Here is a 16,017-nt window from a genome sequence, read left to right as displayed (position 1 = left end):
CGCAGAGACTTCTCCGGGGCCAGGCACTGGGCTGCCTGTAGGGAAAGACGCCAACAAGAAATGCTGGGAATGGAAATGCATCTTTGGTCTTCAGGGGTTACTGTGGCCGGAGCCGGATGAAGTAACCCTGGTCTCCAGTAAATCTGTGGCGGATTCGCTCCTTTTCTTCCTTTCATCGCAAGAGGTGGAACAACTGAGAACTCTGCAGAGCGCACTTTCTTCTCTGGCGCTGACAGGTGTAAGGCTCCCTCCTGCCCATTTCCAGAGATGCTTTTGGGCTGATGTCAGGTTTCCTCGGGCAGGAAATAGCAAGAAAGAGGTGGCAGTAGGAGGAGCAGACAGAAATCTCCCCATCGATCCAGTGATCCAGTGATCCATTCTTCTTTTTTTTTTTTTTTTCTGGCTGAAGATTTGGGGGGTTTGGGGAGTGGAATCAGGATGCCAGAGCAGGTTGTAGTGCAGTTAGGAAGCTGTTTTTCAAAGGTGTCCCCTCCTGCAGGTCCAGCCCAAACTTGGCCCATTAAAGCAACAAGTGGCCCTAGTTCCTACACAAGGAAGGGCAATGTATCTGCCCTTGGTGCCCACGTGTACTGCTTATGGTGGTCTCTACTCTTGCTGAGCCTTTCTGTTGGAGTGCAGCGAAACTGTCTTATACAGAATTGAGGGCGCAGAGAAAACCAAAACAAGACTATACTTTCTGTTGTAATGTTAGTGTACTAAAGAAAAATGTCCTTGCACATAAACAAAACAACACACACACACACACCCCTAAAAAGTCAGAAGTTGGGAAGTTGGTTGTCTCTTCCACCAACCACCTGTCTGACCTTGGCACTTCTGTTCCTGTGCCTGAGTTTTACTTTGCCCATCTGTAAAATGATGACATTGAATTGAATGTTTTACACGTTAACTTTTAGCTTTCAAATCCTCTGTTGAAATAGGTCATGCGCCTTTGGCCATGGGGTTCTTTTTAGACCAATATCCTTTGTTGCTTTATGTGTAGGGCACCCGTTTTTTGATACCCAAACAATACTTCAAACATTTCCTGGTACAGAGGATTTTATTTTTTTTCTTGTTGACCACCCATTTATCTTCCTTCTAGGGAGAGTCCAGTCCATCATTTTCTTTTCAGACATGCCCCTCCTCCAGGTTTCAATACTTAAGGTTTGAGGAGGAAAAAAACCTTCTGGCTACAGTGTTCAAGGAAGGGAATAGAGGCTAACAAGAGTTATGCAGGGCTAATCCCTGGACTTCTGCTGGAGTAACGAGGTTGATGACATAGGGTTACCACTGTCCAATAGACAATCCGTGCTGGAGTTAAAAGAAAAAGGAGCCTCCTTCCTCGAAATGCTTCATGTATATCTTTTGGACAATGTTACACTATTTGATTTTGTAAAAACATACCATTTTACTGCCATCTTCAAGAAAAGTGATGTAAAAACTATGAGAAGCTACCCCTGTGTACAATGTGATCATCCATCACTCATAGATGTGATGCCCTGCTATATAAGTGCACACCTTGTGCAACCTTATGCTGTGATGCGCCCGCCCCTTCCAGCCAGCCCTGGAGCTGCGAGCGTATAAGCCCGCAGCTGTGCCAGAAGCTCCCACATAAACAGGGAAATATTTGGATCCCATAATGAGAAATACCAGAGAGGAGAAAAGGCAGAGAGAAGAAGGGGTGGGGAAGAGAGAAAGGGACCTGGTTAGAACATGTGAACTCCTGGATCCACATGTGCCTGAAAGATTGCCTCTTTTTTTTCAATTATATAGTATTTTATTTCTGTTGTTTGAAGTCAAAATAATCCTCTTGTAACTCACCTATTCTGCTATTCAATACATTGGATCAAAAAGGCTGGAACAATCGAAATAGATATCCTGGTAAGGCAGCATTAGCTAATTTGGAAAGGGGGAAAGAAGCAAAGCAATAGAAAGGCATCCTTGGGAACACAAATACTGTGATCCTAGTATTTAGGCATCAGTACCTGAGGCTATATTTGATAGAGACTGTATCCTTATTTAGTTTTTAATTTAAGGCTATTTAGTCGGCACTTGGTGCCAAAAAATATATTTGAAGAGCTGTGTTACAAGTAATAACACTTGATTTTTCACCTGCCCATGTGAAGATCTATGTTCTCCTCTTCCATTTCCAGGTCACAGCTTGCAATTGCTCAACAAATAGTTCTTGGCTGACTGTTGAATGTTGCCTTATTCTGTGTTCTCTCTTTGCTCTCCTCATTCTCCCCAAACATCTGGCAGCAATCATTATCTTCTTTTTGTTGCAGTCATCTGTGTGCATGTTTTATTTCCCTTGCTAAGCTGGAAGATCCTTGAGGGTAAGGGGCTAGGTATTATAAGGGGCTAGGTATTATTTATCTTTTTACCTCGGACAATGTTCAGAATGGTGTTTTGTACCTAAGAAGCACTCATGTGTTGAATGAATCAGAATTGGTTTGCCATTCCCCACTGCCTTTATCTCACAATAACAGAAACATAAAGTGGGCAGAGCAGAAACGACGGCAAATAAATTGTCCTCTTAGTCGCAGAATGCAGTTTCTAGAACTTAAAGAATAATTAGTAGATTTTGAAATAATTTTGTTTTACAAAAATTTCATAAGATTGAAATACTCTAACCTTAAAGCTCTCGATCAACTCTAAGGGAGGGCTTTAATTGGCTCTTCCTGAGTCTAGTGTTTATTCCTGGGCCGATAACTGGGGCCATTGTCATAATAGAAAGTGTGATTTGTTACCAGAGAAAGAGGAAAGTGACGCTGGGCTTGCAAGATATTTATATCTTCAGCCAGAGTGCATAGGATCTGGAACTTAATTGGTGACGCAGTATTTGTTTGAGATTATATGAATGAAAAATCTTTGTGTAAGAGTGATTAATCTAAAACTTGGCCAGTCATTGTCCTAGTGTCATATTAAATTGCAGGAGAATCTAGTTTTAGGCACAAAGATCATAAATATAAAATGTGTTTCCAGGCTTGGTTCTGTGTAGTCAGTAATCTATACTCACCCACTCATTAATAAAAATGAAAGTTAAGGACTCAGTCCTAACTTATATGTTTAGCATTGTATTTTGCTAACAATCTCAGTTTTATTTTCTTTGTTCTCCCCTGTCCATCATCTTCTGCAGAAAATAATGTCTCCACTTTCAATTCCCTGTCTATTTAAATCCAATTTGTAATTTATAAAGTTGTCCTCCTTAAGGGCTGCTGCTTCTGCCACAGTAATGTACTCTGGCCATTATTATACTCTTCCATCTTTCATGGAGGTCTCCATCCATAGGTTTTGTTTTCATAGCTTTTTTTGTTTTGGCGGTACGCGGGCCTCTCACTGTTGTGGCCTCGCCCAATGCGGAACACAGGCTCCGTATGCGCAGGCTCAGCGGCCATGGCTCACGGGCCCAGCCGCTCCGCGGCATGTGGCATCTTCCCGGACTGGGGCACGAACCCGTGTCCCCTGCATCGGCAGGGGGACTTTCAACCACTGCACTGCCAGCGAAGCCCTATACTTATGATTTTATATTTGCTTATTTACTTTTGTCTCCACCCTCAGCTCAAGAGAGACTATATTCATCTGTGTTAATCACTGCTGTGTTTCCTGAACATGCCTATAAATCATACTGAACAATGGTGCCTGAAATTTGGTAAGGGATCAATCAATTTTCTTGGCTGGATGAAGAAATGTGTTCATAAATTAATGAACAGATCTTCGGGGCTTCTGACTTGAGGACTAATGGGAAGAGGATGGCAAATGGTTGGGACAGGGTATTGCAAGAAGTAATATTTGGAGTACTCTGATAGCTATCCTAACAGATAAGATTGTGTTCATTTAAGTAGTTCTAATGAGAGAGCTGGGAACTAGGGACACACAGCATTAAGGTTTTTATAATGCATTCTGTAGAGTTCTTTTTAAGTCTGTACAAATATCATTGAAAATGTATGCATACATATACACCTCTGTTACTTTACTTAGCGCTTTACGAGAGTCCCTCAAGGAAGGGGTAGTAGCAACTCTCAGTATCCTTCCTTTATGATGAGCTTAATTTATTCAAAGTTACATTATAATTTATTTGTAACTGTGAAACTAGACTTAGTTATTGAATAGACCCTCCCTAGAAACGTATGACATTAATAAAACCAAGAAAACTTTGTTCAGTTTCCAATGATAGACACACTACAGACTCAAGTATGGGCCATCCAGTTTAATGAAGGGAAGAAGTGATTGAACAAATATAGAGCAAACAGAATATGAAGTTTTATCCTCCATTAACATTAGTAACGGATAGTGTGGGCTCCAATGCCTTCAAGATAGCTTGAGACCATCATCTCTGTGTCATGGGCAGGGGGATGTTCAGCCAGGATGTCTTTCACTGTCACTGAGAAAAATTTCCATAACATATAATGATACCTACTGAAACTGATATGGGGCATTCGGGTAATAAGGAATCCATTAGCATATTTTTCCGGAAGCCTTGACTACAAAATGAAGACAGTAGATTTGGACACTTTCAGCCATGAAGAAGTTGTTTGGATATTCATCTTTATGCCTAATGAAATAAGCTTATTTCATCTCTGCAGCTTCCCATATACCATTTTCCCACCTCTGTTTTATGTTTGGAAAGACTTTTAGAAATTGAAAGTCAAGTTAAAAAGTGAGTGACAACTTAAATGATATATGGAATATTTTGCTGACTTACAAGAGCATGCAGAATTAAATATGACCCAGTTCAAATGTTTATTTTAACGTGTATGTTGAGGTGGCGTTTTCAAGGTGCCAGAAAATGAGAATTCACCTTCCAGTGTGTGTTACCAGTTCTGTTCATTGCACAGAATCATCTTCATAAAACATACTGTTTTCTATGTACCTGGTATATATCTCAATTAGTCTGAAGAATTTCTCAGATACCTCTTAATATGTAGTGCTCCAATTCCAATCTTGCCGTGTCCTGTACCAGTGACACAGCACACAGGAGTTTTATTTCTCTTTATTTCTCTGGGTTGTTCAGAACCCAATGAAAGAACAATGGAATGGGATCCAAGAGATCAGGGTTCTTGTCCCAGATTTACCATAAAATAATTGTGTCCTCTTGGGAAAATTATAGTCATTCTAGGTCCCTTTTCTTTACTTTGACAGAGCTGCACTAATGACCCAAATAATATAGCCCTCTTTCAGTAGTCGCTTAGATGTTATTGGTTTTCTGAAACAAATGAAGACAATGACACATGGAGCTGTGCAACATCTCTGTAACTCTGTTGTCTTAGAGTTGCCTCCATTTTACAGATGATAAGATGACTGTGCATAGAAGTAGATGTTTGGAACCAGCAGTTCCAAAGTAAATGGAGGTAAACCGCAAATTTCCTTCCTTCCTGAAGCTCACTTAGCCAAAACATAGGCTTCTGAATATTAAGCTGTAAAGCATATTATCAGTACATTTTAAAAGAAGCTATTCTTCTAGGATTTCCAATTAATAGCAGGAGGTTTTGAAATTCTTAAAAGATCATCTAATTTTGTGAGATTTACAGTTCTATTTTCCTGTCAAGCAAGTTGTATTAGTGCCAGACAGTCATCTGAGCTTCTGGATGCTTCTCTGAACCTCTTGAAGTTTTCTTCTTGCTATCTGAAATTCATGCCAGATAAGCCTTTTTCTAGAGCGTATGTACAGACTTGTGTATTTTTATATAGGAAAGCGATGCAGTGAGTCAAGTCGGGGGTTAAGCCCTCATTCTCAGAGTGGTATTGAGCTCCTGGTGAAATATAATCATCATTTCCTCAGAATCGAAAAGCAGTTATCTCAGGTGTATAATCCCATTAACTATTTATACATTTACGTATGATACATGGATTTATTGTACAAAGCTCTTAGAGACATAGGTTGTTCATTTTTTGCTTTCCCACAAATACTGTGACCCTTTGAGCAGGAAGGTCTATATTTTACTAACATCTAGAGCCAGCAGTTAACACGGTGTCTAAGATGTAGTCAATAAATATGAAATAGATAAATGAACACATTTTTATGTAAGGGCCAGGACATGGACAAATAGAAATTTTTATTTTCAGTCACAAAGCAACAACAGACATAAAAATGATACAGACAACAAGTGCTACGGTCATTCAAAGAAGGCATAGAATAGATAGAAGGATCTCCTCTATGGCACAGGGAACTATACTCAATATTTTGTAATAACATCTGTATGGGGCACCTGCTCCACACCAGGCCCTATGACAGGTGCTTACATACTTTCCCTCTCCCCCATCCTATGGGGAAAGTACCTCTGCTATAGATTGAACATTTGCCTCCCCCAAAATTCATATGTTGAAATCCTAACCCCCAAAGTGATGGTATCAGGAGGTGTGGCATTTGGGAGGTGATAAGGTCATGAGGGTAGAGCCCTCATGAACAAAATTAGTGCCCTCATAAAAGAGACCCCGCAGAGGTCCCTCGACCTTTCTGCCATGGGAGGTTACAGAGAAAACACGCCAACTGTGACCCAGGAAGAGGATACTCACCGGACTGTGAATCTGCTCGCACCCTGATCTTAGACTTCCAACCTCCAGAACTATGAGAAATAAATTTCTGTTGTTCATAAGCTACCCAGGCTCTGGTATTTTCTTATAGCAGCCCAAATGGATTACGATCACCTCTGTCCTTAGGTTTCAGACCCAGAAACTCAACTTCGTAGAGGTTACGAGAACCCTAAAGCCACTCAACCAGGCAGAGGCAGATTTGAAATTGAAGTCTCCAATTCCACATGTAAGTCTATCAGATCCTGTCTCCAGACATGATGTCATGAACAAGAGCTAATGCAACAAAGAGTTTACATGCAGCAAAACAATTAGCAAACAAAGTAAGAATATAGTAGACCGACTGTTTTTGTCACCCAATAGTCATTCACCACTCTTCCAGTTGAACAGAAGCCATGCCCCGTGGGCACATTCAGCCCTGCTGTTTTCACTTCCCAGATTTGAGGGGTAGGAAATTATTATCCCTCCTGGCCATCAGCACCCTGACCTCTACCACCCACCGGGCCAGCTTCAAGAACAGCTGGATCCACCTGTTCAAATGAAACAGGTCTGCTCTCTGTGGTGTTGGCTTCTAGTTCAAGCAGCTCTCCCCACATGATAGCAAAGCTGGCTCCCAGCAGTTGCAAGCATGAATCCTACCAGCCTAGCAGTCCCAACAGATACCTTTTAAGTATTTGTTCCCCAAAGCTCCAGTTAAAAGTCCTAGGCTGATTCCAATTTGACCTGCTCTGGACAAACATTTTCTTTACAACCAAGAAGGCTGCCAGACACAATACAGGATGCCCGCCTCGTTAAAGCTGAACTTCAGATAAACAGTAATTTTTTTAGTAGAAGTATGTTGCATGCAATGTTGAAGACACCGTAAAAAGTCGTGGTTTTCATCTGCGGTTCAGCTTTAACTGGGCGCCCCGTGTGGGCTTTGCCGGCTGTGGTGGGCGCCGCGCTGGGTCGGCGGGGACGGTGGGGGACTGTGGCCCGAGCCGGGTTGCACACCCAGCCCACAGCGTGCAGGGAGAGAGGGGCAGCCTCGTCTCCGCTGCAGGAGCTGAGACGGGGAGAAGGGGAGCGCCCCAAAAGGAAACCAGCTGCCCCTCCCAGGAGAAAGGAGATGGCTGTTCAGCAGCCAGAAACAGCAGAGGAGCCAGAGCACAGAAGCGGCGGCCTCTGAGGACGCGGCGCACATATTTCTGGTGGGCGAGGGGCACGCGGGCCGGTCCGTGGGAAAGAGGGAAGCCCGCGCCGGCCCCTCCGCCTCCCGAGCCTGTGCGTTTCCCTAAAAGAGCAGCAGCTGTGCAGACTGACTGTTCACAGTTGTGATAAATCGCCTTAGGAAAGCACTTCGATTAAAGTCACATCTAACTAGAACGCAAGAAGTCATCCCTGAACAAATCAATTGCGAGAGGGGCAGCTCTGGGCGCGCACCCACCCCGCTGCTGTTTTGCTTTCCCCGCAGGACGAGGGCCGCTCACTGGGTCGCGGGGACAGCGCGCTGTCTCAGCTGGGGAAGAGGCGCTTGCTGAGGACACATGCAAAACCCAAAGTGTGAAAGGAGGCCTTTATTCCATTCCTTTGGGGGATTTCTTAATGACGTAAAGCCCAACTTGGTTTCAGATCTGCCTGTCGTTTCCGTGACAGAACCTTCCTGGGGGGGGGGGGGGGGTGTCCACCAGCAGCGGGGTGGCCAGGCGCCACAGGGCTGTGCTCTCCTTCCCAAGCCAGTTCATCTCCATCTGTAGCATTTTCAGAGAAACTCTCGGATAGGTTTTCTCCAACAGGTTCTTTTTCCTTCACTTTATAAAGTCATTCTCCTGCACAAAATGAATGGCCTGAAGACATCACTGAGCCTCTTTTTCTCCCAGGGTCAGGGCCAGCACGGCCCCCAGACCACAGGGGCGCAGGACCTCACAATGGGCTTCAGGCCTTCCCCTCCCCTCCCGCCCCTCCCACCCCGCCCTACCCCTCCCCTCCTCCCCTGCAGAAATCACATCCCTTTCTCCAGACTCCCCACTTCAGCTTGACTTCCAGCAGATCTTTACCCTGCCAGTTAGTAATTCAGGACTAATTAGGTGATTGCTTTCATTTATGGTAGCAGTTGTGGGGGGGTGGATGAAATGGCTTTGCCCCTATTCTTGTTGGAAAAATAAATTACACCCACTGTCACTTGAGATCTTATTTTCCCCCCAATCAAGCAAATTAGCAGCGTGGTTCATTTTCCCAGCATTCACTCCTGAACAGACGGCAGTGCCCTGGAACGTGGCTTAGAGCTGTGTGGTCAGTGCAATTGTTTGGGGCTGTTTGTGCCGACAATGAGAAGAGAAGCCTGTCTCCGGAAAGAAAAGTGGCCCTTGTCTTGCTTAGGCCAACGAGCTGCCCAGAGCGCTGCCCGCCTGGCTTCTGAGGAAGATGTACACCGCCATCTAGTGGATATGGGGGCTCACTGCAGTGTGCTCGTTCTCCCGCCTTTCCTTCTGGCCGGTAAGAACAAGCAATAATGCTTCTTGTAAGTTCCTAAAAATAGGGGAGGTCTTATATCACCAGGAGTGAAATGTTTGCCTCAATGTCTGTAATGAAAGTGCAACCCCATGCTTGCACAACGTCTGTCTTGTCAGTAGCCCTCTTTCATCCCGATGTTTAGGTCCAAGACAGGATCCTCATTGTCTGAGCGATGGGTATCTCTCCGAAGCTGGGTAGTTCTCCCCTGTCCCAGGTAGTGTGGGAGGAGACAGTCAGCACCTTCATAGACGCCTTCATCTCTGCAGCCTCGCCATCACTCCTTATCTCGCCCACAGCAAGCCCGATTCCAAAGTGCACAGGGTAGAGGCGTTCGAAAGTTGGCTTGTTCAACCAGGGGCATTGCCACTTCCCAGAGGGAGCCAGAAACACACCCATATCCTAAGACTCTTTTCAGTCTTGGCGTTGAGCGGGTTCCCACTCTGTCCCCTGACTACACACAAGTCAGTGTCTTTTTCCTTTCCGCGCATTCTACCTACATGAAGAGCACGTTGATCTCCCCAGTTTTAACACAGGAACCATGATTTTCTTGGGTTTTGTGTATGGTGGGGGGAGAGAATGGGAGAGAGAGCAAGTCCATCCCAATATGGAAGGGCTTGGCGCCGTGGTTCTCCACCAGGGGCAATTTTGCACCCAGGAGACATTTGAAAGTGTCTTGGGACACTTTGGATGGTCACAGCTTACGCGAGGCTAAAAGTCCTTCCATCACAGGACAGGCCCACAGCAAAGAAGCATCCAACCCCACCCAGCAGTCGTGCTGAGGCTGAGAAAGCCTGGTTTAGGCTCGCAGATATCGCCCTCCAGCAAGCCGGTTGGAACACTGATTGTCCTCAAATGGCCCACACTGCAGAGGCTGTGGATAGATAATGCATCCTCTCCCAAGTCAGTACTGACCGCCGTTTTTCTTCTTTTAGACCCTTCCATTTTAAACATAATTTAGCTGTCTCTTTTTTTTCCCTCTGCTCTGCTGAGAAGAGAAAGGATTGGAAAGGGGGAGGGGAAGGTGACAGAAAAGGAGGATTAGAGGCCTGACCTGTTTCTCCTGGAGAAGCTGGGCACATTCCTCTCTCACACGTGCTTTGTGACCGAGCGGGGTACAATTAAAAGCATAAAAATTTGCTTGTTATTCAAGTCAGGCATTAGTCCGGGTAATGGCGTGCTTGGTGTAGACATGGATTTCCTTGTTCGGAGCTAAGCACAGGACTAGCTGAATTCTCCATGGAGAAATCTTGATTTGTTCAGGTCTTTCATGTTTTCTACAGAGAAGGGATTATGTCTTCCTAAAGAGGGGCGTTGCTTAAAAAGCTACAAAGTGTAAGAAAAGGATTTAGGGCAGAGAGGCCTGTGGTTACGTAGTGGAGGGGTACAGGGAATTTCAGAGCCAAGGATTATTTAAAGCCATAGAGTTAAAAAAATCATTGTTTTAGGGACTTCCCTGGGGGTGCAGTGGTTAAGAATCTTCCTGCCAGTGCAGGGAACACGGGTTCGAGCCCTGGTCCGGGAAGATCCCACATGCCGTGGAGCAACTAAGCCCCTGAGGATAGGTGCCAACTGGCACTCACCAGCCCGAGAGGTTTGTCTGCTCAGCTGCGGGGGCGAGCGGGGCTGCAAGCTGAGGAGCGCAGGGAGAGGACTGGGGTTGGTGGCGTGAACATAGCCTGAAGGGGTTAGTGCACCACGGCTAGCCGGGAGGGAGTCCGGGAAAAGATCTGGAGCTGCCGAAGAGGCAAGAGACTTTTTCTTCCCTCTTTGTTTCCTGCTGCGCGAGGAGAGGGGATTGAGAGCGCTGCTTAAAGGAGCTCCAGAGACGGGCGCGAGTCGTGGCTAAAAGCGCGGACCCCAGAGACGGGCATGAGACGCTAAGGCTGCTGCTGCCGCCACCAAGAAGCCTGTGTGCGAGCACAGGTCACTATCCACACCCCGCCTCCGGGGAGCCTGTGCAGCCCGCCAGTGCCAGGTTCCCGGGATCCAGGGACAACTTCCCCGGGAGAACGCATGGTGAGCCTCAGGCTGGTGCAAAGTCACGCCAGCCTCTGGCGCCGCAGGCTCGCCCCGCACTCCGTGCCCCTCCCTCCCCCCGGCCTGAGAGAGCCAGAGCCCCCGAATCAGCGGCTTCTTTAACCCCGTCTTGTCTGAGTGAAAAACAGACGCCCTCCAGCGACCTACACGCAGAGGCGGGGCCAAATCCAAAGCTGAGCCCCTGGGAGCTGTGAGAACAAAGAAGAGAAAGGGATATCTCTCCCAGCAGCCTCAGAAGCAGCGGATTAAAGCTCCACAATCAACTTGATGTACCCTGCATCTGTGGAATATATGAATAGACAACGAATCATCCCAAATTGAGGAGGTGGACTTTGAGAGCAAGATTTATCATTTTTTCTCCTTTACCTCTTTTTCTGAGTGTGGATGTGTATGCTTCTCTGTGAGATTTTGCCTGTATAGCTTTGCTTCCACCATTTGTCCTAGGGTTCTATAAGTCTGCTTTTTTAAAAAATTTTTTTCTTAATAATAACTTTTTATTTTAATAACTTTATTTTACTTTACTTTATCTTCATTCTTTGTTTCCTTCCTTCCCTCCTTTAGACAACCAATCATCCCAAATTCAGGAGGTGGACTTTGAGAGCATGATTTATGATTTTTTCCACTTTTCCTCTTTTTGTGAGTTTGTATGTGTATGCTTCCGTGTGAGATTTTGTCTGTATAGCTTTGCTTCCACCATTTCTCCTAGGGTTCTATCCGTCCGTTTTTTTTCTCTCTTAATAATATTTTTTATTTTAATAACTTTATTATATTTTATGTTATTTTATTTCATTTTACCTTATCTTCTTCCTTTCTTTTTTCTTCCTTCCTTCCTTCCTCCCTCCCTCCCTCCCTCCCTCCTTTCTTTGTACTGCTACTAATTCTTTCTTTCTAATTTTTCTCCCTTTTCTTGTGAGCTGTGTGGATGAAAGGCTCTTGGAGCTGCAGCCAGGAGTCAGTGCTGTGCCTCTGAGGTGGGAGAGCCAACTTCAGGACACTGGTCCACAAGAGACCTCCCAGCTCCACATAATATCACATGGCAAAAATCTCCCAGAGATCTCCATCTGAACACCAGCACCCAGCTTCACTCAATGACTACCAAGCTATAGTGCTGGACATTCTATGCCAAACAACTAGCAAGACAGGAACACAACCCCACCCATTAGCAGAGAGGCTGCATCAAATAATAATGAGTCCACAGACACGCCAAAACACACCACCAGATGTGGACCTGCCCACCAGAAAGACAAGATCCAGCCTCATCCACCAGAACACAGGCACTAGTCCCCTCCACTAGGAAACCTACACAACCCACTGAAACTACTTTAGCCACTGGGGACAGACACCAAAAACAACGGGAACTAAGAACATGCAGCCTGCAAAAAGAAGACCCGAAAGACAATAAGATAAGCAGAATGAGAAGACAGAAAAACACACAGCAGATGAAGGAGCAAGACAAAAACCCACCAGAGCTAACAAATGAAGAGGAAGTAGGCAGTCTACCTGAAAATGTATTCAGAATAATGATAGTAAAGATGATCCAAAACCTTGGAAATAGAATGGACAAAATGCAAGAATTAGTTAACAAGGACCTAGAAGAACTAAAGATGAAACAAGCAACGATGAACAACACAATAAATGAAATTAAAAGTACTCTAGACGGGATCAATAGCAGAATAACTGAGGCAGAAGAACGGATAAGTGACCTGGAAGATAAAATAGTGGAAATAACTACTGCAGAGCAGAATAAAGAGAAAAGAATGAAAAGAACTGAGGACAGTCTCAGACACCCCTGGGACAATATTAAACGCACCAACACTCAAATTATAGGGGTTCCAGAAGAAGAAGAGAAAAAGAATGGGACTGAGAAAATATTTGAAGAGATTATAGTTGAAAACTTCCCTAATATAGGAAAGGAAATAGTTAATCAAGTCCCATAATCAGAGGGTCCCATACAGGATAAATCCAAGGAGAAGTACGGCAGGACACATATTAATCAAACTGTCAAAAATTAAATTCAAAGAAAACATATTAAAAGCAGCAAGGGAAAAACAACAAATAACACACAAGGGAATCCCCATAAGGTTAAAAGCTGATCTCTCAGCAGAAACTCTACAAGACAGAAGGGAGTCGCAGGACATAATGAAAGTGATGAAGGAGAAAAACCTGCAACCAAGATTACTCTACCCAGCAAGGATCTCATTCAGATTTGATGGAGAAATTAAAACCTTTACAGACAAGCAAAAGCTGAGAGAGTTCAGCACCACCAAACCAACTTTACAACAAATGCTAAAGGAACTTCTCTAGGCAAGAAGCAGAGGAGAAGGAAAAGACCTATAATAACGAACCCAAAACAATTTAGAAAATGGGAATAGGAACATACATATCGATAATTGCCTTAAATTAAAATGGACTAAATGCTCCCACCAAACGACACAGATTGGCTGAATGGATACAAAAACAAGACCCATATATATGCTGTCTACAATATACCAACTTCAGACCTAGAGACACATACAGACTGAAAGTAAGGGGATGGAAAAAGATATTCCATGCAAATGGAAACCAAAAGAAAGCTGGAGTAGCCATTCTCATATCAGACAAAATAGACTTTAAAATAAAGACTATTAGAAGAGAAAAAGAAGGACACTACATAATGATCAAGATCGATCCAAGAAGAAGATATAACAATTGTAAATATTTATGCATCCAACATAGGAGCACCTCAATACATAAGGCAAATACTAACAGCCATAAAAGGGGAAATCGACAGTAACACATTCAGAGTAGGGGACTTTAACACCCCACTTTCACCAATGGACAGATTATCCAAAATGAAAATAAATAAGGAAACACAAGCTTTAAATGATACATTAAACAAGATGAACTTAATTGATATTTATAGGACATTCAATCCAAAACCAACAGAATACACATTTTTCTCAAGTACTCATGGAACATTCTCCAAGATAGATCATATCTTGGGTCACAAATCAAGCCTTGGTAAATTTAAGGAAATTGAAATTGTATCAAGTATCTTTTCCGACCACAACGCCATGAGACTAGATATCAATTACAGGAAAATATCTATAAAAGACACAAACATGGAGGCTAAACAATACACGACTTAATTACGAAGTGGTCACTGAAGAAATCAAAGAGGAAATCAAAAAATACCTACAGAAAACTGCCAATGCAGACACGATGTCCCAAAACCTATGGGATGCAGCAAAAGCACTTCTAAGAGGGAAGTTTATAGCAATACAAGCCCACCTTAAGAAACAGGAAACGTCTCGAATAAACAACCTAATCTTGCACCTAAAGCAATTAGAGAAAGAAGAACAAAAAACTAAAAAAGTTAGCAGAAGGAAAGAAATAATAAAAATCAGATCAGAAATAAATGAAAAATAAATGAAGGAAACTATAGCAAAGATCAATAAAACTAAAAGCGGGTTCTTTGAGAAGATAAACAAAATTGATAAACCATTAACCAGACTCATCAAGAAAAAAAGGGAGAAGACTCAAATCAATACAATTAGAAATGAAAAAGGAGAAGTAACAACTGACACAGCAGAAATAAAAAAGATCATGAGAGATTACTACAAGCAAGTGTATGCCAATAAAATGGACAATCTGGAAGAAATGGACAAATTCTTAGGAATGCACAACCTGCCAAGACTGAATCAGGAAGAAATAGAAAATATGAACAGACCAATCACAAGCACTGATATTGAAACTGTGATTAAAAATCTTCCAACGGGGCTTCCAAGGTGGCGCAGTGGTTGAGAGTCCACCTGCCGATGCACGGGACACGGGTTCGTGCCCCGATACGGGAGGATCCCACATGGTGCGGAGCGGCTGTGCCCATGAGCCATGGCCGCTGAGCCTGCATGTCCAGAGCCTGTTCTCTGCAACGGGAGAGGCCACAACAGTGAGAGGCCCGCGTACCACAAAAAAAAAAAAAAAAAAACCTTCCAACAAACAAAAGCCCAGGACCACACGGCTTCACAGGCGAATTCTATCAAACATTTAGAGAAGAGCTAACACCTATCCTTCTCAAACTCTTCCAAAATATAGCAGAGGGAGGAACACTCCCAAATTCATTCTACGAGGCCACCATCACCTTGATTCCAATACCAGACAAGGATGTCACAACGAAAGAAAACTACAGGCCAATATCACTGATGATCATAGATGCAAAAATCCTCAACAAAATACTAGCAAAAAGAATCCAACAGCACATTAAAAGGATCATACACCATGATCAAGTGGGGTTTATTCCAGGAATGCAAGGATTCTTCAATATACACAAATCTATCAATGTGATAAACCATAATAACAAATTGAAGGAGATAAACCATATGATCATTTCAATACATGCAGAGAAAGCTTTTGACAAAATTCAACACCCATTTATAATAAAAACTCTGCAGAAAGTAGGCATAGAGGGAACTTTCCTCAACATAATAAAGGCCATACATGACAAACCCACAGCCAACATCATCCTCAATGGTGAAAAACTGAAACCATTTCCACTAAGATCAGAAACAAGACAAGGTTGCGCACTGTCACCACTCTTATTCAATATAGTTTTGGAAGTTTTAGCCACAGCAATCAGAGAAGAAAAGGAAATAAAAGGAATCCAAATCGGAAAAGAAGAAATAAAGCTGTCACTGTTTGTAGATGACATGATACTGTACATAGAGAATCCTAAAGATGCTACCGGAAAACTACTAGAACTAATCAATGAATTTGGTAAAGTTGCAGGATACAAAATTAATGCACAGAAATCTCTGGCATTCCTATACACTAATGAAGAAACATCTGAAAGTGAAATCAAGAAAACACTCCCATTGACCATTACAACAAAAAGAATAAAATATCTAGGAATAAACCTACCTAAGGAGACATAATACCTGTATGGAGAAAATTATAAGACACTGAGGAAAGAAATTAAAGATG

The sequence above is a fragment of the Leucopleurus acutus genome, assembly GCF_964270905.1.
Source record: "Leucopleurus acutus genome assembly, chromosome: 17".
In the NCBI taxonomy this organism is placed as follows: domain Eukaryota; kingdom Metazoa; phylum Chordata; class Mammalia; order Artiodactyla; family Delphinidae; genus Leucopleurus; species Leucopleurus acutus.
Note: the sequence above shows the minus strand (reverse complement) of the source record.